Genomic DNA, 25,719 nt, shown 5'->3' on the forward strand with positions numbered 1-25,719 from the left:
ATTGGTGACTTTTCACGAAAAGGAGAAACACATGCGGGCTCGTCCGGGACTTGAACCCGGGACCTCTCGCATATCACTCAATGAAACTCCCTAAGCGAGAATCATACCCCAACACCAACGAGCCGCTGTTACTTTAGTTTTGCAGCCAGTGTAAAAGTTGGTTGCGTCTCACAGCCGATCGCCCATCCTTTCAGACCACTTCTGTCCATCCAATCTCGTTTTCTGTTCGGGTGGACAGCAATATCAAGTTGTGTACCAACTATTTCCATTCACCAATATTAGTCTCCCTTTACCAAATTGCTTTGGAGTGCACGACTTGAGTTATCAAGAAAGACGTTTCAGAATTAGTTGCTCTTAAAATACATTGCTTGTGAGGATACTCAGAGTCGTGTCGATTTATGGCACGCTCTGTTCCCTTTGCATTGCAACCGACACATAGAATTGAATCATAGAAAGCTTACAGCACGGAAAGAGGCCATTCGCGCCATCGAGTCCGTGCGAGATCTCTGCAAGAGCAATCCAGCTAGAACCACTCCCCCGCCTTTCCCCGAAGCCCTTCATTTTGTTTCCTTTCAAGTACTTATCCAGCTCCCCTTTGAAGGCCATGATTGAATCTGCCTCCATTATACCCTCGGGCAGTGCATTCGAGATCCGAACCTCTCGCTGTGTAAAAAAGTTTTTCCTCATGTCACCTTTGGTTATTTTGCCAATCACTTTAAATCTATGTCCTCTGGTTCTTGACCCTTCCGCCAATGGGAACAGTTTCTCTCCATCTTCCATGCCTAGATCCTTCATGATTTTGAATACCTCTATCAAATCTCTATAAAACCATCTCTGTTCCAAGGAGAACAACCTCAGATTCTCCGGTCTATCCAGGTAAGTAAAGTCCCTTATCCCTGGAATTATGACAGTATTTTTTTTCTGCACCCCCTCGAAGGCATTCTCATCTTTCCTGAAGTGCGGTGTCCCGAACCCCACACAAAATTTCAGTTGTGTTCGAACCAGTGTGTTATAAAGTTTCATCCTGACTTCTATACTTTTATACTTTTGCACTCTATACATCTATTTCTAAAGCCCAGGATCTCTTATGCTTTTTAACCGCTTTCTCAACCTGCCCTGCCACATTCAACGATTTGTACACATCAACCCCTCTTTGTTCATCTACCGCTTTTACATTTGTGCCCCGGAGTTTATTTTGCCTCTCCTCGTTTTTCCGACCGAAATGTATCACTTCGCATTTTTTTTACGTTAAGTTTCATCTGCCCCGTCTCCGCCCATGCCACCAGCCTGTCTATATCCTTTGAAGTATATCACTATCCTTATCACTGTTTACTACCCTTCCAAGTTTTGTTTCATCTGCAAATTTTGAAATTGTGCTCTGTGCACTCGAGTCCAAGTCATTAATATATATCAAGAAAAGCAGTGGTCCCAGCACTGATCCCTGGGGAACGCCACTGTACACCTCTCGCCAGTTCGAAAAACAACAGTTTACCAGTAATCTGTTTCCTTCTGTTCGTCAATTCTGCATTTATGTTGTTTCTGCCCCGTTTATTCCATGGGCCGCAATCTTGATGAGAAGCCGACCATGCGGCACTTTCGCAAACACCTTTTGAAAGTCCTTATACACCACATCAACTAAATTGCCCTCATCTAACCTCTCTGTTACCTCATCAAAAAACTCTAACAGGTCAGTTAAGCACGATTTGCCTTTAACAAATCCGTGCTGCCTTTCCCTAATCAATCCACCCTCGTCCAAGTGGCTGTTAATTCTGTCCCGGGTTATGGTTTCGAAACGTTTCCCCACCGCTGAGGTTAAACTGACTGGCCTATAATTGCTGGGTTTAATCGTGCACCCTTTTTTGGACAAGGGTGTAACCTTTGCAATTTTCCAGTCCTCTGGCACCACCCACATATCGAGGGATGTTGATAGTTTATGGCCAGTGCCTCCGCAATTTCCACCCTTACTTCCCTCAACAACCAAGCATGCATCCCATCCGGACGTGGTGGCTTATCTACTTTAAGTACAGCCAGCCGTTCAAGTGCCTCTTCTTTATCAATTTTTAGACCATCCAGTATCTCAACGATAACTTCCTTTGCTGAGACTCTGTCTTCTTGGTAAAGATAGATGCAAAATACTCATTTGTTACCTCGGCCATCCCCTCTGCCTCCATGAGTAGATCTCCTTTATCGTACCTAATCGGCCTCACCCCTCCCCTTACTACCCGTTTACTGTTTACATGCCTGTCGAAGTCTTTTGGATTCCCTTTTATGTTGGCCGTCAGTCTATAGTCATATTTCTCTTTGCCTCTCATTTCCTTTTTCACTTCCCCTCTGAACGCCCTAAATTCGGCCTGGTGAATTAACGCATAAAAAAGTTAGCATTTCTTTCAGCCGGAAACAGAAAGTTACTGGTTGATCAATGGCGATTTGAACAAGTATTCGTCTTTTTTACAGAGTTGAATGAGTTTTGCGAAATTAATACAGTGAACTAATACAGTAAAGTTGAATTCCTGATCGGGAACCGCCTCAGACAGCGCATTACTGCCCATCCCTGGTAAACAAGATACTATCGAAACTTTGACAACACATCGCAGTTCCCGTTACAAAGTCACAGCTTGCCAGCTGTTCCGAAATTTGGAGCCTGGACAGGGAGTTAAACGCTGGACCTTCAGCTCACTGCCCACTTTAAAAGTCTGATACTCTACCGACTGAGCTACCCATGCTCGATACTATATAAGCTCCCATCGTACATATTCATGGGAGGTCTCTGAATTATCCCTGCAGCCGGCGAGCAAGGGTGAGGTCCGTTTGATAAAATTCTCAGCAACGTGTTGAGGAGAATCCTTGTTCCTGTTGAACATGATGTAAGAAACATGGACAGTGAACTCGTGAGTTTCCAATTCTTCTCGTTTGTGCCAATTTTCTTGTCATTCGTTAGCACCAATTAAAATAACACTTTACCCAGCGGCTCAAATGCTGAACTTGTCCCACACGGGAGTTGGAAAAAGCCTCTCGCTCTTTCAGCGTATTAACATCTATAAGCTGAATAATTTCACCCGTTGCACAGTGACACCAGGCAGAATATTTCCCTTCCAAATTTTGCCAACACGAAACTTCCAACCGATGAATATCGGCTTAACGAAAAGAAGAATTGTTTGTTTGGTTCTTTAGATTTAAAGATCTCGTACCGGCCCCTTTGCCATATGAGCTGCCGCTAAAAGCCCCCTCTCCCCCGATGAACAAGTAAACTGGCACCTGCTATTGCAAGACGACAGGCCGGAGGAACCCAAGAGCTCCCATGGGGACACTAAGAAGTAGATGCGTTATTGAACATAACAGCTGTACCTTGAACTCCAGTCAAAATGTTCGGAGTAAAAGGTTTGATTGTTTTAGAAGACGCTCGAACTCACAACCTGGTCATTTCTGGAGCCCATACTGCTATAAATAAGTAACGCACGCTCAATAATTGTGCAACACGAGAGCAGCGAACAACCGACAGCATCAGCGCTCCTGCCAAACAACTTCATTTTCGGTCTCTCAATTATCACTTCGAGATCTTTCTCAAACAGAAGCCTCCAATCAAGATGCGCTTCATTAAATAACAATTCTTAAATCAAGAGAGTTTTGATCGATCATGACTAAAGCATGTACAATTTCCTCACCTGTTCCTTTTAATCCCTGGGATGGTAAACATCAGGTCGTGGAGATTTGTCTATCTTTAGCCTAATTATTTTCTCCATTGCCATTATTTTACTAAAACGAAACCCCTTGATTTATTAACAGTTTTCCTCGTGTTTCTGGTATGTTAGCCTCATCCATTTCTGTGACGACCGATGCAAAGTAAAAATTTAGCAACTCTGCCATTTCCTGATTTTCAATTGCAATATCACCTCCATCTGTCTTCAAGCGGCCCACATTACTCCAAGCCTTCCTTCGTTCTCTTAATATATTTGGAAAAACCTTGAGAGTTGTCCTCATTTTCCCTCACAAGTTTTTCTCCTTTTCCCTTTTTGCTCCTCTTACGCTTTTTTTAGTTTCAGCACCACAATAAACAACACTTCGCTGTAAAGTTCGGCTCAATAGTTCTCCAATGTCAGAGCGAGAATTGTCTGATCCCCGAATTTATTTAATGTAACAAATACAATCACACATCATCATCCGTGTATCAACGCACTGATGGATACACAAAGATAAACACAGCGAGAAATCCAGTCAGTGTCGGAATGCACAAGTGAACGGACAAGCGAAACAGACAGAGATAAAACGGCCTGAACCCCCGACAGTGAAGTGTCGCTGATAGATATTAATGAGAGGAAGTGGAGACAAAGTGTCATCAATTGGCCCTGTGGCTTAGTTGGTTCAAGCGTCTGTCTAGTAAACAGAAGATCCTGGGTTCAACTCCCAGCAGTGCCTTGTGCAGTTGGTTATTTTACCTAATTTGTGGAATTGAGTGACAAAATAACACTGTGGTGTTTGTTCAGGAGGAAACGGAAAACCGAATGACTGTTCAAAAACGCCCTTTCATTGAACAGACAGACCTCTCATGGAATGTGTCTGCAAAACGTTAATTTGAAGACACGTTCTTGTTTCTGGGCTTGTTGGGGTCGGGGTACATTTCGCGATTTGAGGTTCAAAGACGGAAGTCGTCCGAATTTGGATCAAGACTTGTGATCTTCACCTGCGGTGCAAACGTTTGCAAAGAGGGAAAGGAAGTCCCCAAATCACTCCACCTGAATCGCCAGGCCCGGATGAAATACATCCCAGGCTGTTAAAAGAAGCAAGGAAGGAAATATCGGAGGCTCTGACCATCATTTTCCAATCCTCCCTGGCTGCAGTTGTGTTGCCGGAGGATTGGAGGACTGCTGAAGTTGTACCGTTGTTTAAAAAGGGAGAAAGGAATAGATCGAATTATTGCAGGCCAGTCAGCCTAACCTCGGTATTGAGCACAATTCTGGGGGAAAGTATTAATCTTAATTTAGAAAGGGACGGATTAATGAAGGGCAGTCAGCATGGATTTGTTCAGGGAAGGTCGTTTGAATTGAATTTTTTTGGAGGTATCAAGGAAGGTGGATGAGGGTAGTGTGTGTTTTGTCGTCTACATAGATTTTCGCGAGGCTTTTGACAAAGCCCTACATGGCAGATTGGTCAAAAGTGTAAAAGCCCATTGGATCCAAGGGAAATTGGCAAGTTGATCCAAAATTGACTGAGTGGCAGGAAGCAATGGTCGACGGGTGTTTTTGTGACTGCAAGGCTGTCTCGAGTGGGGTTCCGCAGAGATCCGTACTAGGTCGCTGCTTTTCGTAGCACAGATCATAGATTTGGATTTAAATGTACGGGGTATTATTAACAATTTTGCAGAAGATGCAATAATTGGTCGTGTGGTTGATGGTGAGGAGTGAAGCTGTGGACTGCAGGAAGATATCAGTGGAATGGACAGGTGGATAGAATAGTGGCAAATGCAATTCAATCTCCAGAATGAGGTAATGCATTTAGGGAGGGCAAACAAGGCAAGGGAATACACAATAAATATTGAAACTAATTTGCCATTTACACGCCCATTTTGCAAGTTTACTGACGTCTTCCTGTATTTTTCGCTTTGCATTAACTACAGCTCCCAATTATGTGCTGTCTGTCAATTTTGAAATTGTAATTCCGATTCCTATGACTAAATCATTAATGTAAATTGTGAACAACAGTGGTCCCATCACCGATAAATTGTGAACAACAGTGGTCCCAGCACCGATAAATTGTGAACAACAGTTGTCCCAGCACCGATAAATTGTGAACAACAGTGGCCCCAGCACCGATAAATTGTGAACAACAGTGGGCCCAGCACCGATAAATTGTGAACAACAGTGGCCCCAGCGCCGATAAACTGTGAACAACAGTGGTCCCAGCACCGATAAATTGTGAACAACAGTGGCGCCAGCACCGATAAATTGTGAACAACTGTGGACCCAGCACCGACAAATTGTGAACAACAGTGGCGCCAGCACCGATAAATTGTGAACAACAGTGGACCCAGCACCGATAAATTGTGAACAACAGTGGACCCAGCACCGATAAATTGTGAACAACAGTTGTCCCAGCACCGATAAATTGTGAACAACTGTGGACCCAGCACCGACAAATTGTGAACAACAGTGGACCCAGCACCGACAAATTGTGAACAACAGTGGTCCCAGCACCGATAAATTGTGAACAACAGTTGTCCCAGCACCGATAAATTGTGAACAACAGTGGTCCCAGCACCGATAAACTGTGAACAACAGTGGTCCCAGCACCGACATATTGAGAACAACAGTGGTCCCAGCACCGATAAATTGTGAACAACAGTGGCGCCAGCACCGATAAATTGTGAACAACAGTGGCGCCAGCACCGATAAATTGTGAACAACTGTGAACCCAGCACCGATAAATTGTGAACAACCGTGAACCTGACGATACCGGATTTCTTTACCCTTAGTCTGGTTCAGCAATAACTGATGAGAATAACACTTGAAAGTTTAACACAATTTATTAGCTGCAGCTGACCTTATCTATAGAATTGATTTCAACTCTTGACAGAGTCTGGTCAATCTCATAGAGCAGGCAAAATTACATCGGCAGATCCACACAATTATACATTTTCAGAGTGGGGAGGGACATGAGTAGCAAGGGGTTAAAACCAATCATAAGCTGAGTCTTGGCAAGCCATGCTAACTGACATAATGACCGATCACTCACAGGTAATACTTGTTCATGCGTATGCCAAGGAAAAGGGAGGCTACCTTATCTCTGGCTTGGGATGTTTTTTGACCTTGCCTGCAAAGGGAGATCCATTCAATAATGCAGCTGCATGACAACTCCTTATACTAGAATTCAACTTTATCATATCTCTTTGCTTGATTAACACAAGGCAGGCTTATACATAAAGAAAATTAATAACGTAAACAGGTAGTCAAAGAAGAAGCTCATTGTTTCTAATTCTAGCTAGCAAAATGGGCTACTTATATTAACCATTGGTTCACCACACTGCTACTTCGCTATGGAGGTATCTCACTATAAACCACTAAAAGCTTACCCCATATGCATTTTTATTAAAAGGGCGCCCCGTATGCATTCTCAAACCCAGCACTGATAAATTGTGAACAACAGTAATCCCAGCACCGATAAATTGTGAACAACAATGGTCGCAGCACCGATAAATTGTGAACAACAGTGGTCCCAGCACTGGTAAATTGCGAACAACAATGGTCGCAGCACCGATAAATTGTGAACAACAGTGATCCCAGCACCGACAAATTGTGAACAACAGTGGTCCCAGCACTGGTAAATTGTGAACAACAGTGGTCCCAGCACTGGTAAATTGTGAACAACAGTGGTCCCAGCACTGGTAAATTGTGAACAACAGTGATCCCAGAACCGATAAATTGTGAACAACAGTGATCCCAGCACCGACAAATTGTGAACAACAGTGGTCCCAGCACCGATAAATTGTGAACAACAGTGATCCCAGCACCGATAAATTGTGAACAACAGTGGTCCCAGCACTGGTAAATTGTGAACAACAGTGGTCCCAGCACCGATAAATTGTGAACAACTGTGAACCCAGCACCGATAAATTGTGAACAACCGTGAACCTGACGATACCGGATTTCTTTACCCTTAGTCTGGTTCAGCAATAACTGATGAGAATAACACTTGAAAGTTTAACACAATTTATTAGCTGCAGCTGACCTTATCTATAGAATTGATTTCAACTCTTGACAGAGTCTGGTCAATCTCATAGAGCAGGCAAAATTACATCGGCAGATCCACACAATTATACATTTTCAGAGTGAGGAGGGACATGAGTAGCAAGGGGTTAAAACCAATCATAAGCTGAGTCTTGGCAAGCCATGCTAACTGACATAATGACCGATCACTCACAGGTAATACTTGTTCATGCGTATGCCAAGGAAAAGGGAGGCTACCTTATCTCTGGCTTGGGATGTTTTTTGACCTTGCCTGCAAAGGGAGATCCATTCAATAATGCAGCTGCATGACAACTACTTATACTAGAATTCAACTTTATCATATCTCTTTGCTTGATTAACACAAGGCAGGCTTATACATAAAGAAAATTAATAACGTAAACAGGTAGTCAAAGAAGAAGCTCATTGTTTCTAATTCTAGCTAGCAAAATGGGCTACTTATATTAACCATTGGTTCACCACACTGCTACTTCGCTATGGAGGTATCTCACTATAAACCACTAAAAGCTTACCCCATATGCATTTTTATTAAAAGGGCGCCCCGTATGCATTCTCAAACCCAGCACTGATAAATTGTGAACAACAGTAATCCCAGCACCGATAAATTGTGAACAACAATGGTCGCAGCACCGATAAATTGTGAACAACAGTGGTCCCAGCACTGGTAAATTGCGAACAACAATGGTCGCAGCACCGATAAATTGTGAACAACAGTGGTCCCAGCACTGGTAAATTGTGAACAACAGTGGTCCCAGCACTGGTAAATTGTGAACAACAGTGGTCCCAGCACTGGTAAATTGTGAACAACAGTGGTCCCAGCACTGGTAAATTGTGAACAACAGTGATCCCAGAACCGATAAATTGTGAACAACAGTGATCCCAGCACCGACAAATTGTGAACAACAGTGGTCCCAGCACCGATAAATTGTGAACAACAGTGATCCCAGCACCGATAAATTGTGAACAACAGTGGTCCCAGCACTGGTAAATTGTGAACAACAGTGGTCCCAGCACTGGTAAATTGTGAACAACAGTGATCCCAGAACCGATAAATTGTGAACAACAATGGTCGCAGCACCGACAAATTGTAAACAACAGTGGTCCCAACACCGATTAATTGCGAACAACAGTGGTCCCAGCACCGGTAAATTGTGAACAACAGTGGTCCCAGGACTTTTGACCTTGAACTGCATTTGAAACTTCTGCATAAAATGAAATGAAGTCCCCAAATCGCCCCACGTGGCTCTCAAACGCAATGGGAAGAAGTTCAATGCGAACAATCAGGAATTTAAAGGCAACTCAACGACCTGCACTTTCTTTGAATAAGTTTTGTTAGCCATTATATTTGACCGTGAAATCGCTCTCGGCTTTCATCTTGCTGAAGCAGAGTGTGGCCGCTTTGTATCTGTGAGCATGTCGGTGACGTGGTTAGCTTGGACACTGATCGCTTCCAATTTGTAAAATTTCACCAAGCATCAGCGAAAAGAAACCGAGAATCGAATTGTAAGTGATGAATTAAAGGGATTGGTGCTCCAAGCAGATCTGGAAAATGCACAGTGCAATCGGTCAGGAGTTCGAAATCCACCCTCCAGCCACTCACCAATCATATTAACTGAGCTTTACTCTGGCCCAGTGTCACCGCACTGAAATCGAGTATTTCTCCGGCATGTTTTTCTTCATGGTTGCTGGTTTATGAGTGAAGACTGGCTGTTTGGATTTTCACTCCTACAAGCTTCAACCATTCATTTTGGACTGACTGTAGACAGTTGTTATATTGGTCGCTGCAAACTCAAAGTTTAGCCCAATTAATTATTGGTTTAGCAGGTGACCTCTTCGCCTGTCTAATTGGTGCTGTCGGTTAGCATGGAAGTTTGATGGTTCGAGCTGTTACTTGATTTTTCATCAGGATTCTTCGCCTCAAAGTTCCAGGGTTTCAATGTATGTTTTGGAAGCAAGAATATCACAATTCTCCTTGGCAGACAAGCCCCCGAAAGGCCCGAAGGGAGGCGGCACTCGCTGCAGGAGAGCTGGTTCGCTGTGACATGGAGATTTCTGTAGTGAGCGAGACCAGACTGTTTCTATGTTCAGAAAATAAATGTCACACCCTTTATGTTGGAAAAGCAAAACGGTGGGGATTTTTGTATCAGATGTTCCTCGTTGCGTTACTTTCATCTTGATCGTAGAACCGGTTCGGGCGTTCTTGTAATAAAAGGCGACAATTTCCTATTCATTTTAAATTTAACAACAGCTGCACTGAGCTTTTAATCATACCCTTAAGATACAATCTATAAAATGATGAAATTTGATCACCTGCAAAGCATAAAAATCTGATTAAAGTTTTGACTGTCTCTCGGTAACCACGTCAACATCTCCTTCAGTATGAAATAGAAAGTTATCGTTTGATTAATGGTGAATAAAACAGTCATTCATCTACCAACAGGGTTTAATTAGTTTCATGTAATTCATTTAATAACTTTTGCTAAAGTTAATTCGCTGACTTGGAATCGAACTCATTCGTTGGTGGGAGCATTAAATTCTCACCATCAGTCCATCGGGGAGCGCCCAAGATTGCGCACGGAACACAGCAGAACTGGTAAGATTTACTTTTCTTTCACTCTTCCGTGATTCATTCAGCTCTGTGTTTATTTTCAGGCCTCTTATCTCTCCCTTCTTTTCAGCTGCTGACTGCGGATATACTTGTGGTTAAATATGAATAATATAGAATATCTCACAGCCCCAGTATATGTGCTCCTTCTCTGTCCAGTTCTGTACAAAATCAAACTGTACGTTTATAACGACGGTGTCTCTCCTTCACCCCCGACAGAAGCAGGAGGAGATGCCACTTTAAACTGCCAGTTGCTTCAAATGATTCATGATGGACCTGCGTGGCCTTGCAGTTTTCCCAGGAGCTGCATTCAGGTTCGTGAATTTTGGAAATGGAAACATGTCCATCAGCAGCTTGTGGTAGTATTTTACCTCACTTTCCATTTCATGTACATGCCTAGTTGCACTTGGTGCTGTCATTGCCTGAACATCACCTTCTGTCGCGATAGTAGTTTGAACAGAAAATGCCATTATTTTGCGAGCAGCTTGTCTGGCACGATAATGACCTGAATTACAAAGAGGCAAGTAGGAAAGGCCGCGTTGGGCTGCTTGTTCGCACCAAATAATTTTCAGCGTTTCTTTGTGGTCTAGTGTTTAGATTCGATCATCACCATGGCAACGGTTCGATTGGTATCTGTCTCAACATTCGCATTTAAACACTCTACCATAAGTGCACTGTACTCAAATTGCTGATTTTTTTCACTGTGAGGTCGAAGAGACATAAATGTGTGGACAATAGCTCCGAATACATCAACTGGGTTGCACCTTTGCTTCTCACCCCGTCTCAGTCTTTCCATCTTTCCCCTTCTCTGCTGGTGTTGCAGGTTCGATCATCCTTGGCCGTTCAAGAAAACCTGAGAAGTCCATCAGGGGAAAATTCAGAGAGTCAAGAGACAGGGACAGGGAGAGATTAAAGTATAGAAACAAATCGGATAAATATCAAGCTTTGCGAACGAGCAGAATTTAAGATGGAGCTTGGTCGAGATTCTTTCACGTGCCGTGCAACTCTGCAAGAGACCATTGGCTCCGAATTAAAAGCATTTGCCACGCTGGATCATCTCTCTGAGGGAGGGAACACGGTCCGTCAACTCCAGTCCTTATTTGTTTGATCATTGAACAAATCTATAAGAAATAGCGCTACGAGCAGGATTCGAACCTGCGCAGGAAAACCCCATTAGATTTCGAGTCCAACGCCTTAACCACTCGGCCATCGCAGCTATGCAAAAACAAAACAGCTACTGCTACCAAAAGGGTGCAACCAGTGCAGAATTCGGTGCAACCCACAGCCGATCGGCCATCCTGCGATCCATCCAATCACTTTTTCTATTCCGATGCACAGCAATGTGAAGTTGTACAGTAACTATTTCATATCAACAATATTAGCCTCTCTTTACCACATTCGTTTTGAATGTGCGACTTGTCATGCCAAGTGAGACTTTTCAGAATTAATTTCTCGAAAGTTACATTGTTGTCTCCCTCGGCATCCGCAGATTATCCACTCTACCACAAGTATAACAGTGACTACACTTCAAAAATACCTCATTGGCTGTATAGCGCTTTGGGAGGTCTTGAGGTCGTGAAAAGCGCTTTATAAATACAAGACTTTCTTTCTTTTTATACTGGAATAAAATTACTGATGTTTTCACTATGAGGACGAAGAGACATTAATGTGTAGATATTATCTGCGAGTTCATCATCTGGGTTGGATTTTTAGTTTTCCTCCCGTCTCAGTCTTTCGATCTTTACCGTTCTCTGCTGGTGTCGCAGGTTCGATGAGCATTGGCCGTTCAAGGCTGCCTGAGAAGTCCATCAGGGGGAAACACAGAGAGACAGAGGCAGAGAGAGATAGAGACATAAAAGTATCGAAAAAACCTAACGTCAAGTTAGCAGCATTTACGATGGAGATTGGGAGATATAGAATCATAGAATCGTCACTGCACAGAAGGAGGCCATTCGGCCCATCGAGCCTGTGCCAGCTCTCTTTAAGTGCAATCCAGATCGTCCCATTCCCCCGTTCTTTCCCCGTATACCTGCAAATATTTTCCCTTCAAATACTTATCCAATTCCTCTTAGAAACAAGGATTAAATCTGCTTCCACCACCCTTTCAGGCGATGCATTCCAGATTATATCCACTCGCTAGTTTAAGAAGTTTTTCCTTTTATCGCCTTTGGTTCTTTTGTCAACCACCGTAAATCTGCGTCCTCTGGTTCTCGACCCTTCCGCCAACGTGAGCAGTTTTTTTAAATTTACTTTATCTAAACCCGTCATGATTTTGAATACTTCTATCAAATCTCCACTCAACTTTCTCTGCTCGAAGGCAAGAACTCCAGCTTCTCCAGTCTACCCACGTAACTGAAGACCTCATCCCTGGAACCATTCCAGTTAATGTTTCTGCACCCTCTCTGACGCCTTCACATCCTTTATAAAGTGCGGTGCCCAGTTTTGGACAGTTGTGGAATATTGTGAAGTTCCCTTCACGTATCTTGATATTTTGCAAGTGACCACTGGGCTCCCAGTTAAAATGATCTGCCGCGGTGGAGTATCTCTCTGAGGGAAGGAATTGCAGCCCGTTATCTCCAGGTCATATTTATTTGAGCATTGAACAAAACTTTACACAATAGCGCCGATAGCACGATTCCAACTTCTGCCGGAATACCCCGTTGGGTTTCAGATCTAACGTCTGAACCACTCGACTACCGCAGCTGCGAGCGCCTTTGATGCACGGCTTTAAATCAGAATGCACAGGGTACTCACAGGAGATTTGTGAGACTATATGTTCTTTCAGACAGGTTTCCAACTGGACACATGCAGCCGCTACCGTCCGGACGTTGCTGTTTCACTGGTAGAATTCTCACCTGCCACCCGAGGAGACGGGGATTGATTCCCGGCCGATGAAGGAGGATTTTCTTTCTGCACCTATGAGATCGCCTGAAAAGGGATACATTCACATTCAGCTTCAATCTGCACACCACGTTGAGACATTTTCCTTTCCCGATGTGGTGTTGCGTCGACAAACGCTCTGCATTCGAGCCACTGAACGTCAAACATGCTCTCGAATTAAATCAATCCTGTATTCTGCAACGCTGAAAAGATGTGGAAAACAAATGAATGAATTTCCACTGAAAATAGTGAAACAGGAGAGCTTGTCCGGGATTTTGAACCGCGGACCTCTCACATATCAATTAGTGAAACGCCCAAAGTAAAAACCATAATCCGCGACCAACGAGCCGTCAGTAACACAGCCGTGCAACCAGTCGAAAGTTTCCCTGCTCCCCACAACAGATCGCCTATCCTATTAGACCGCTCTGTCCATCCAATCATCGAATCATAGAATGGTTACAGCACAGAAGGAAGTCAATTCGGCCCATCCAGAACGTGCCATCTCTTTGTCAGAGGAATCCAGTTATCCTCATTCCCCCGGTCTTTCCACGTGGCCTTGCAAATTTTTCCCTTCAAGTAGTTACCCAATTCCTTTTTGAAAGCCACGATTGATTCTGCTTCCACCGTTTCAGGCAGCACCTTCCAGATTATAACCACTCGCTGCGTAAAAAAGTTTTACTCATTTCGCCTTTGTTTTTTTTTGCCAATCACCTTAAATCTGTGTCCTCTGGTTCTCAACCCTTCAGCCAATGGGAACAGCTTCTCTTTATTTACTTTTTCGAAACCCTTCATGATTTTTATCACTTCGATCAAATCTCCTCTCAACCGACTCAACCGACCACCTCATGAGTTCGATTCCAAGTCAAGGAATTAACTTTCGCAAGAGTTATGAAATTATTAAATTAATGACATGAAACTAATTAAACCCTATTGGTAGATGAATGACTGTTTTATTCACCATTAATCAAACGATAACTTTCTATTTCATACTGAAGGAGATGTTGACGTGGTTACCGAGAGACAGTCAAAACTTTAATCAGATTTTTATGCTTTGCAGATGATCAAATTTCATCATTTTACAGACTGTATCTTAAGGGTATGATTAAAAGCTCAGTGCAGCTGTTGTTAAATTTAAAATGAATAGGCAATTGTCGCCGTTGATCACAGGAACGCCCAAACCGGTTCTACGATCAAGATGAAAGTAACGCAACGAGCAACATCTGATACAAAAATCCCCACCGTTTTGCTTTTCCAACATAAAGTGTGTGACATTTATTCTCTGAATATAGGAACAGTCTGGTCTCGCTCACTACAGAAATCTCCATGTCACAGCGAACCAGCTCTCCTGCAGCGAGTGCGGCCTCCCTTCGGGCCTTTCCGGGGCTTGTCTGCCAAGGAGAATTGTGATATTCTTGCTTCCAAAACATACATTCAAACCCTGGAACTTTGAGGCGATGAATCGTGAGGAAAATTCAAATCAGAGCTCGAACCATCAAACTTCCGTGCAAACCGACAGCACCAACGAGACAGGCGAAGAGGTCACCGGCGAAACCAATAATTAATTGGGCTAAACTTTGAGGTTGCAGCGACCAATATAACAACTGCCGACAGTCAGTCCAAAATGAATGGTTGAAGCTTGTAGGAGTGAAAATCCAAACAGCCGGTCTTCACTCTTAAACCAGCAACTATGAAGAAAAACATGCCGGAGAAATACTCCATTTCAGTGCGGTGACACTGGGCCAGAGTAAAGCTCAGTTAATATGATTGGTGAGTGGCTGGAGGGTGGATTTCGAACTCCTGATCGACGGCACTGTGCATTTTCCAGATCTGCTTGGAGCACCAATCCCTTCAATTAATCACTTACAGGGACAATTCGATTCTCGGTTTCATTTCGCTGACGCTTAGTGAAATTTTACAAATTGGAAGCGATCAGTGTCAAAGCTCACCACGTCACCGACATGCTCACAGATACAAAGCGGCCACACTCTGCTTCAGCTAGATGAAAGTTGAGAGCGATTTCACGGTCAAATATAATAGCTAACAAAACTTATTCAAAGAAAGTGCAGGTCGTTGAGATGCCTTTAAATTCCTGATTGTTCGCATTGAACTTCTTCCCATTGCGTTTGAGAGCCACGTGGGGCGATTTGGGGACTTCAATTCATTTTATGCAGAAGTTTCAGATGCAGTTCAAGGTCAAAAGTCCTGGGACCACTGTTGTTCACAATTTACCGGTGCTGGGACCACTGTTGTTCGCAATTTATCGGTTCTGGGATCACTGTTGTTCACAATTTATCGGTTCTGGGATCACTGTTCTTCACAATTTATCGGTGCTGGCGCCACTGTTGTTCTCAATTTGTCGGTGCTGGGTCCACTGTTGTTCACAGTTTATCGGTGCTGGCGCCACTGTTGTTCACAATTTATCGGTGCTGGGACAACTGTTGTTCACAATTTATCGGTAATGGGACCACGGTTGTTCACAATTTATCGGTGCTGGCGCCACTGTTGTTCTCAATTTGTCGGTGCTGGGTCCACTGTTGTTCACAGTTTATCGGTGCTGGCGCCACTGTTGTTCACAATTTATCGGTGCTGGGACAACTGTTGTTCACAATTTATCGGTAATGGGACCACGGTTGTTCACAATTTATCGGTGCTGGGACCACTGTTGTTCACAATTTATCGGTGATGGGACCATTGTTGTTCACAATTTACAAAAATGATTTAGTCATAGGAATCGGAAATACAATTTCAAAATTGACAGACAGCACATAATTGGGAGCTGTAGTTAATGCAAAGGAAAAATGCGAAAAATACAGGAAGACGTCAGTAAACTTGCAAAATGGGCGTGTAAATGGCAAATCAGTTTCAATATTTATTATGTATTCCCTTGCCTTGTTTGCCCTCCCTAAATGCATTACCTCATTCTCCAGATTGAATTGCATTTGCCACTATTCTATCCACCTGTCCATTCCACTGATATCTTCCTGCAGTCCACAGCTTCCCTCCTCACCATCTTCTGCAAAATTGTTAATAATACCCCGTACATTTAAATCCAAATCAATGATCTGTGCTACGAAAAGCAGCGACCTAGTACGGATCCCTGCGGAACCTCACTCGAGACAGCCTTGCAGTCACAAAAACACCCATCGACCATTGCTTCCTGCCACTCAGTCAATTTTGGGTCAACTTGCCAATTTCCCTTGGATCCAATGGACTTTTACACTTTTGACCAATCTGCCATGTAGGACTTTGTCAAAAGCCTCGCGAAAATCTATGTAGACTACAAAAAACGCACTACCCTCATCCACCTTCCTTGATACCTCCAAAAAAAATCAATTCAAACGACCTTCCCTTAACAAATCCATGCTGACTGCCCTTCATTAATCCGTCCCTTTCTAAATGAAGATTAATACTTTCCCCCAGAATTGTGCTCAATACCGAGGTTAGGCTGACTGGCCTGCAATAATTCGATCTATCCCTTTCTCCCTTTTTAAACAACGGTACAACTTCAGCAGTCCTCCAATCCTCCGGCATCACACCTGCAGCCAGGGAGGATTGGAAAATGATGGTCAGAGCCTCCGCTATTTCCTTCCTTGCTTCTGTTAACAGCCTGGGATGTATTTCATCCGAGCCTGGCGATTCAGGTGGAGTGATTTGGGGACTTCCTTTCCCTCTTTGCAAACGTTTGCACCGCAGGTCAAGATCACAAGTCCAGGTCCAAATTAGGACTACTTCCGGGTTTGAACCTCAAATCGTGAATTATACCACGACCCCAACGAGCCCAGAAACAAGAACGTGTCTTTCAATTAACGTGTAACAGACACATTCGATGAGAGGTCTGTCTGCACAATGAAAGGGCGTTTTTGAACAGTCATTCGGTTGTCCGTTTCCTCCTGAACAAACACCACAGTGTTATTTTGTCGCTCAATTCCACAAATTAGGTAAAATAACCAGCTCTACAAGGCACTGCTGGGAGTTGAACCCAGGATCTTTTGTTTACTAGACAGAGGCTTTAACCAACTAAGCCACAGCGCCAATTGATGACACTTTGTTTCCACCTCCTCTCATTAATATCTATCAGCGACACTTCACTGTTGGGGGTTCAGGCCGTTTTTTCTTTGTCTGTTTCGCTTGTCCGTTCACCTGTGCATTCCGACACTGACTGGATTTCTCGCTGTGTTTATCTTTGTGTATCCATCAGTGCGTTGATACACGGATGATTATGTGTGATTGTATTTGTTACATTAAATAAATTCGGGGATCACACAATTCTCACTCTGACATTGGAGAACTATTGAGCCGAACTTTACAGCGGAGTGTTGTTTATTGTGGTGCTGAAACTAAAAAAAAGCGTAAGAGGAGCAAAAAGGGAAAAGGAGAAAAACTTGTGAGGGAAAATGAGGACAACTCTCAAGGTTTTTCCAAATATATTAAGAGAACGAAGGGAGGCTTGGAGTAATGTGGGCCGCTTGAAGACAGATGGAGGTGATATTGTAATTGAAAATCAGGAAATGGCAGAGTTGCTAAATTTTTACTTTGCATCGGTCGTCACAGAAATGGATGAGGCTAAAAGCAGAGACACTAGGAAAACTGTTAATAAATCAAGGGGTTTCGTTTTAGTAAAATAATGGCAATGGAGAAAATAATTAGGCTAAATATAGACAAATCTCCACGACCTGATGTTTACCATCCCAGTGGATTGAAAGGAACAAGTGAGGAAATTGTACATGCTTTAGTCATGATCGATCAAAACTCTCTTGATTTAAGAATTGTTATTTAATGAAGCGCATCTTGATTGGAGGCTTCTGTTTTAGAAAGATCTCGAAGTGATAATTGAGAGACCGAAAATGAAGCTGTTTGGCAGGAGCGCTGATGCTGTCGGTTGTTCGCTGCTCTCGTGTTGCACAATTATTGAGCGTGCGTTACTTATTTATAGCAGTATGGGCTCCAGAAATGACCAGGTTGTGAGTTCGAGCGTCTTCTAAAACAATCAAACCTTTTACTCCGAACATTTTGACTGGAGTTCAAGGTACAACTGGTATGTTCCATAACGCGTCTACTTCTTAGTGTTCCCATGGGAGCTCTTGAGTTCCTCCGGCCTGCCGTCTTGCAATAGCAGGTGCCAGTTTACTTGTTCATAGGGGGAGAGGGGGCTTTTAGCGGCAGCTCATATGGCAAAGGGGCCGGTACGAGATCTTTAAATCTAAAGAACCAAACAAACAATTCTTCTTTTCGTTAAGCCGATATTCATCGGTTGGAAGTTTCGTGTGGGGAAAATTTTGAAGGGAAATATTCTGCCTGGTGTCACTGTGTAACGGGAGAAATCATTCAGCTTACAGATGTTAATAGGCTGAAAGGTCGAGAGGCCTTTTCCAGCTCCCCTGTGGGTCAAGTTCAGCTTTTGTGCCGCTGGGTAAAGTGTTATTTTAATTGGTGCTAACGAATGACAAGACATTTGGCACAAACAAGAAGAATTGTAAACTCACGAGTTCACTGTCCATGTTTCTTACATCATGTTCAACAGGAACAAGGATTCTCCTCAACACGTTGCTGAGAATTTTATAAAACGGACCTCACCCTTGCTCGCCGGCTGCAGGGATGATTCAGAGGCCTCCCATGAATATGCACGATGGGAGCTTATGTAGTATCGAGCCTGGGTAGCTCAGTCGGTAGAGTATCAGACTTTTAAAGTGGGCAGTGAGCTGAAGGTCCAGCGTTTAACTCCCTGTCCAGGCTCCAAATTTCGGAATAGCTGGCAAGCTGTCACTTTGCAGCCGGACCTGCTCTGTGTTGTCAAAGTTTCGGAAGTATCCTTTTTCCCAGTGTGGGCAGTAATGTGATGTTTGAAGCGGTTCCCCATCAGGAATTCTAGTTCACTATATTAATTTCGCAACACTCATTAAACTCTGTAAAAAAGACGAATGCTTGTTCAAATCGCCATTAATCAACCAGTAACTTTCTGTTTCCGGCTGAATGAAATGCTAACTTTTTTATGCTCTCATTCACCAGGCCGAAATTAGGGAGTTCAGAGGGGAAGAGAAAAAGGAAATGAGAGGCAAAGAGAAATATGACTATGGACTGACGGCCAATATAAAAGGGAATCCAAAAGTCTTCTGCAGGCATGTAAACAGTAAACGGGTAGTAAGCGGAGGCGAGAGGCGGATTCGGCCCGATCAAGGAGATCTACTCATGGAGGCAGAGGGGATGGCCGAGGTACCAAATGAGTACTTTGCATCTGTCTTTACCAAGGAAGAAGATGCTGCCAGAGTCTCAGCAAAGGAACTTATAGTTGAGATACTGGATGGTCTAAAAATTGATAAAGAAGAGGCACTTGAACGGCTGGCTGTACTTAAAGTAGGTAAATCACCTGTTCCGGATGGGATCCATGCTGGGTTGCTGAGGGAAGTAAGGGTGGAAATTGCAGAGGTACTGGCCATAATCTATCAACATCCTTAGATATGTGGGTGGTGCCAGAGGACTGGAGAATTGCAAAGGTTGCACCCTTGTTCAGAAATGGGTGCACGGATAAACCCAGCAAATATAGGCCAGTCAGTTTAACCTCACTGGTGGGGAAACTTTTAGAAACGATAATCCGGGACAGAATTAACAGTCACTTGGTCGAGGGTGAATTGATTAGGGAAAGCCAGCACGGATTTGTTAAATACAAATCGTGGTTAACTCACCTGTAAGAGTTTTTGATGAGGCAACAGAGAGGATAGATGAATGCAATTCAGTTGATGGGGTGTATATGGACTTTCAAAAGGTCTTTGATAAAGTGCTGCATGGTAGGCTTATCATCAAGAAAGGGACAGGAAACAGAGATTACTGGGGAACGGTTCTTTTTCGAACTGGAGAGAGTTGTACAGTGGTGTTCCCCAGGGATCAGTGCTCGGACCACTGCTTTTCTTGATATATATCAATGACTTGGACTTTAGTGCACAGGGCACAATTTCAAAATTTGCAGATGAAACAAACCTTGGAAGGGTAGTAAACAGTGTTAAGGACAGTGATAGACTTCAAATGACATAGACAGGCTGGTGGCATGGGCGGAGACGTGGCAGATGAAATTTAACGCAGAAAAATGCGAAGTGATACATTTCGGTTGGAAGAACGAGGAGAGGCAATATAAACTCCAGGGCACAAATGTGAAAGCAGTACAGGAACAAAGAGAGGTTCATGTGTACAAATAGTTGAATGTGGCAGGGCAGGTTGAGAAAGCTGTTAAAAAGCATTCGGGGTCCTGGGCTTTATAAATAGATGTATAGAGTGCAAAAGTATGGAAGTCAGGATGAAACATTATTACACACTGGTTCGAACACAACTGAAGTATTGTGTCCGGTTCGGGACACCGCACTTCAGGAAAGATGTGAAGGCCTTGGAGGGGGTGCAGAAAAAAATTACCAGCATAATTGCAGGGATGAGGGACTTTAGTTACGTGGATAGACTGGAGAATCTGAGGTTGTTCTCCTCGGAAAAGAGACGGTTTTGTAGCGATTTGATAGAGGTATTCAAAATCATGAAGGATCTCGACATAGAAGATGGAGAGAAACTGTTCCCATTGGCGAAAGGGTCAAGAACCAGAGGACATCGGTTTCAGGTGATTGGCAAAATAACCAAAGGTGACATGAGGAAAAACTTTTTCACACAGCGAGAGGTTCGGATCTGGAATGCACTGCCCGAGGGTGTGATGGAGGCAGATTCATTCATGGCCTTCAAAGGGGAACTGGATAAGTACTTGAAAGGAAAAAAAATGCAGGGCTTCGGGGAAAGGCGGGGGAGTGTTTCTAGCTGGATTGCTCTTGCAGAGCGCTAGCACGGACTCGATGGGCCGAATGGCCTCTTTCCGTGCTGCAACCTTTCTATGATACAACTCAATGTGTATGAGGCGATGCAAAGGGAACAGAGCGTGCCGCAAATCGACAGACCTCTTAGTATCCTCCCAAGCAATGTAGTTTAAGAGCAAATAATTCTGAAACGTCTCACTTGACAACTCAAGTCGTACACTCGAAACCAATTTGGTAAAGGGAGACTAATATTGGTGATTGGAAATATTTGGTATGCAACTTGATATTGCTGGACACCGGAGCAGAAAACGAGATTGGATGCACAGACCTGGTCTGAAAGGATGGCCGATCGGCTGTGGGAGGCAACGAACTTTTACACTGGCTGCAAAGCTGAAGTAACAGTGGCTCCTTGGTCTAGGGGTATGATTTTCGCTTAGGGCGTTTCATTGAGTGATATGCGAGAGGTCTCGGGTTCAAATCCCGGACGAGCCCTCCTTTTAGTGAAAAGTCAACAATTGGCTTCTGACATGTTTTCAGTGTTGCTGTTGGTGGAACTGAATTTTTTCCAGAGGATGTTTGAGCTCCAGTGGACTCAATGCCGGAGTATCGTCGGCGCAACACACGTGAAGGAAATAAAATGTCTCAAGATGATGAGGAGTTTGAAGCTGAATTTGGATTTTTCCCAATTCAGGCGGATATTAGATGACGGGATAGAAAGTCACATATCCAAGTTTGCCGATGACACCAAGATGAGCAGCATTGTCAGCAGTGCAGATGGAAACATAAAATTACAGAGAGGCATTAATATAATAAATGAATGGGAAAAATTGTGGCAAATCGATATCAATTTAGTCAAGTGTGAGGTCATCCACTTTGGATCAAAAAGGATAGATCAGAATACTTTGTAAATGGTGAAAAGCTCGAAACACTGAAGGTCCAAAAAGACTGATGTGTCCATCTACATACATTATTAAAATGTCATTGACAGGTACAAAAAATAATCAAAAATGTTAATGGAATGTTGGTCTTTATATCTCGAGGACGAGAATACAAGGGGATAGGCATTATGATACAGCTGAACAAAGCCCTGCTGAGACCACACCTGAAGTACTGTATTCAGTTCTGGGCAACGCACCTCAGGAAGGATATATTGGCTGTGGAGCGAGTGCAGCTTCGGTTTACTGGAATGTTACCTCAACCCCAAGGGTTAAATTACGCGGAGAGATTACATAAACTCGGGTTTACCTCGAATTTAGTAGATTAAGAGCTGATTTGATCGAACTTTTCGAAATATTAAGGGGAACTGATGGAGTAGATAGAGAAAAACTATTTCCGCCGGTTGGGATGTCTCGTACTTGGGGACATCGCCTAAACATTAGGGTCAGGACTTTCAGGAGTGAAGTTGGGAAACACCTCTCCAAGCAAAGGGAGGGAGAAGTTTGGAACTCTCTTCCGCAAACGGCAGTTGATGCGAACTGAATTGTTAATTTTATACCTGAGATTGATCGATTTTTGTTAACTGAAGTTATTAAGCGATACGGGGCTAAAGCAATTAACTGGAGTTCGGTCACATATCAGCAATGATCTGTTTGAATTGCGGAACAGGCTCGAGGGGCGAAATGGCATACTTATATTCCTCAGCTCCTCATTGGTGAGAATGAATCTGCATTGGCCGGAAATCGAACCAAAGTCTCCCGCATCAGAATTGAGAATTCGACCCCTGCACAACCAATGCGCGCGTTCTTAATGGCGGCAAGTGTCCATTTGGAATCCTATCTGAACGAACATGCCGTTTACAGCTGCGGTGACCGAGTGTTTAAAGCGTTGGACTCAAAATTCAATTGAGGTTTTCCTGCGCAGGTTTGAATTCTGCTCGCAGAGCAACTGTTTAAAGATCACTTCAGTGCTGAAATAGATTAATTGGAGTTAATTGACCGCACTTATCTCTCTCCCAGAATGAGAGATTCGACAGCGTGGCCGGTGCTTTTAATTAGTGTCAGATCTTCTCTTGCAAGATTTCAAGACCCGAGAAGGAATCTCTCCCAATCAGGAACTTGAATTCTGCTCGTTTGCAAAACCTGACATTTCGACTCTTCATTTTCTTTGCCTGCATCTCGCCCTGTCTCTGTCTTTTGTCTCTCTGTGTTGTCCCCGATGGACTTCTCAGGCTTCGTTGAACGGCGAGAGCTGATCTCACCGGCAATAATATCAGAGAATGTGAAAGAACAAAAAGACTGAGACAGTAGGAAAAGTAAAGGTGCAACCCAGCTGATAAATTCGTAGCTAATGTATCCACATTCATGGATCTTCGTTCTCATAGTGAATGAAAGCAGCAATTTGAGTAAAATGTACTTATGGTGGAGTGCAAACTATGACGATGCCGAGACAGACGACAATGTCGTTTCAGAGTAATTCATTCTGTAAAGTGTTACTTGATAACACAAGTCGTACATTCAGAACAAATTTGATATTGTTGAAATGATATAATTAGTGCAGAACTTGACATTGTTCCACATCGTATATCGTACAAGAAAGCGGAATTGTATGGACATGGTGTTCTGAAAGGATGGCGGATCGGCTGCGTGGCAGCGAAATTTTGCAGTGACTGCACGGCTCTGTTGCCAGTTGGTCTTTGAGTCTGATTCTCGGTCAGGGAGTTTCACTGGTTCAAATCCCGGATGAGCCCCGTTGTGTCCCCATTTTTAGTCAAAGATCACCAATTGGCTTCTCATTTCCTTTCAGCGGTGCAGAAGGCAGTTTTGACTTTTCTCCAGCAGAGTATGTTTGAGCACCAGAGGACAGAATGCAAAGGGTTTGTCCACGAAAGACACGTGGATGAAATGAAGATAATCTTTCAAGAAGTTGTACAGATTGAAGCCGGCACATGAATTTATCCCAATTCAGGCGATTTCATGGGTACAGATACAAAAGGTAAAGGAAGCTGCATTGGACTGCAACCAAACCCCTGGTTTCCCACCGGCAGGCGAGGGTTCTACACTGAACCACCAATGCACGCATGGCTGCAGTTTGCACGTGTAGCGTTGGATAAAAGTCTGGAACATGCAGTCTGGTAGAGTTCCTGTGATGAGCCTGCGCAGTCTGCTCTACAGCCGCGTGCTACCTGTGGGTGACCAAACGAGTGGATCAAGCATGGTCTTGAAATTGACTGAGATTCGAAATCACTTCACACCGCCACTGTAAAATGGTTAAATAAATAACAGCTGTAGTTTCCAAGCAATGTTTACTTCTCTCAGAAATAAAGTTATAATCCAGCCCTATGTGCATCTCACGACATGAGACGAATTTCCTTTAAGCTGCAGCTTAAATTCTGCTCAATCACAGAATTGGAAATTTAGACTATTTTTCTTTGCATGTATCTCTCTATCTCTGTCTGCGTTTCTTCACTTTCGGTGTTGCTCCCCAATGGACTTATCAGGCTTCCTTCAACGGCCAGGTCTGGAAACCCGGGATGGGAAAAGGCTGTCGGTTCTTCGTCCAATTGTTGGATTTCGATGGGATGAGTTTTGCTATTTTCAGTCTCCGTTTTCGGGAAATATAAACCCAGATGGGTTTTCACCTCCTCGGGTCCCGACACCTTCGGGTAATGGGAATGAACCCGATCTATCGTTCGGTCTTCATATCTGTATTCTCATTGTTTAACAATAAAATTACGGGGTTACAGTTATTTTCAGGACACATTTTAGAAATTAACACATAACAGACTTATTCGAAAACTAGAAGCACGTGGGATTAAAGGGCCGGTGTTAACGTGGGCAAGTAATTGGCTCAGGGATAGGAGGCAGAGATTAGTGGTGAACGGATGTTTTTTTCTGACTGGGGAGAAAAATGCAGTGGAATCCCCCAGGGGTCGGTATTAGGATTATTGCTTTTCTTGTTACATATAAATGACTTGTATGTGGGAAAGGGGAGTACAATTTCGAAGTTTCCGGATGATACAAAACTTGGCAACGTAGTAAATCGTGAGCAAGATAATAGCAGAATTCAGGATGAGATGGATAGACTGGTGAAATGGGCGGTCACGTGACAGATTTAACGCCGATCAGTGTGAAGTGATACATTTTTGGAAGAAGAACATGGAGAGGTAGTATAATCGCAATGGAACAATTTATGGGGGGTTCCAAGAGCAGAGGGGCCTGCGGGTTCATATTCATAAAACAAGCGTATGGGATACTTGGCTTTGTAAACAGGGGCATTGAATACAAAAAAAAAGGAAATCATACTAATCCTTACAAATCAGTGGTTAGGCCTCAGCTGAAGTATATTGAACAGATCTGGGCACCACACTTTAGGATGAAAAGGCATTGAAGAGGATTCAGAGCAGGTTGACCTGGATGACACCAGTGATGAGGGACTTCAGTTATATGGAGAGATTGGAGAAGCTGGGATTGTTCTCCTTACAACAGAGATGGTTAACGGGAGACCTAATAGAGATATTCAAAATAATGAGGGGTTTTGAAAGAGCAAGTAGGGAGAAACTGTTTCCTCTGGTAAGTGGGTCGGTAACCAGAGATCACAGATTTAAAATCATTGGCAAAAGAACTAGAGGGGAATTGAGAAGATTTTTTTTCACACAGAGGGTTGTTAAGATCAGGAACGCACTTCCTGAAAGGATGGTGGAAGCAGATTCCATACGATCATTTAAAAGGCAATTGGACATAATTGAAGAAGACTAATTTGCAGTGTTTTGGGGAAAAAT

General features: G+C 43.5%; 3 non-coding genes across 3 annotated transcripts; 1 reads left to right on the top strand and 2 right to left on the bottom strand.

Annotated features, from left to right (window-relative positions):
* Positions 1-4,339: 4,339 nt before the first annotated feature.
* On the top strand, positions 4,340-4,413 carry trnat-agu (transfer RNA threonine (anticodon AGU)). Its single transcript has one exon. It is a non-coding gene; the product is annotated as a tRNA-Thr (tRNA).
* A 7,062-nt stretch (positions 4,414-11,475) lies between these two features.
* trnas-cga (transfer RNA serine (anticodon CGA)) lies at positions 11,476-11,557 on the bottom strand. The gene has a single exon. It is a non-coding gene; the product is annotated as a tRNA-Ser (tRNA).
* Positions 11,558-17,179: 5,622 nt separating this feature from the next.
* Positions 17,180-17,253, bottom strand: trnat-agu (transfer RNA threonine (anticodon AGU)). Its single transcript has one exon. It is a non-coding gene; the product is annotated as a tRNA-Thr (tRNA).
* Between the last annotated feature and the right edge of the window lie 8,466 nt (positions 17,254-25,719).

Source organism: Heptranchias perlo, chromosome 20 (genome assembly GCF_035084215.1).
Source record: "Heptranchias perlo isolate sHepPer1 chromosome 20, sHepPer1.hap1, whole genome shotgun sequence".
Lineage (NCBI taxonomy): Eukaryota > Metazoa > Chordata > Chondrichthyes > Hexanchiformes > Hexanchidae > Heptranchias > Heptranchias perlo.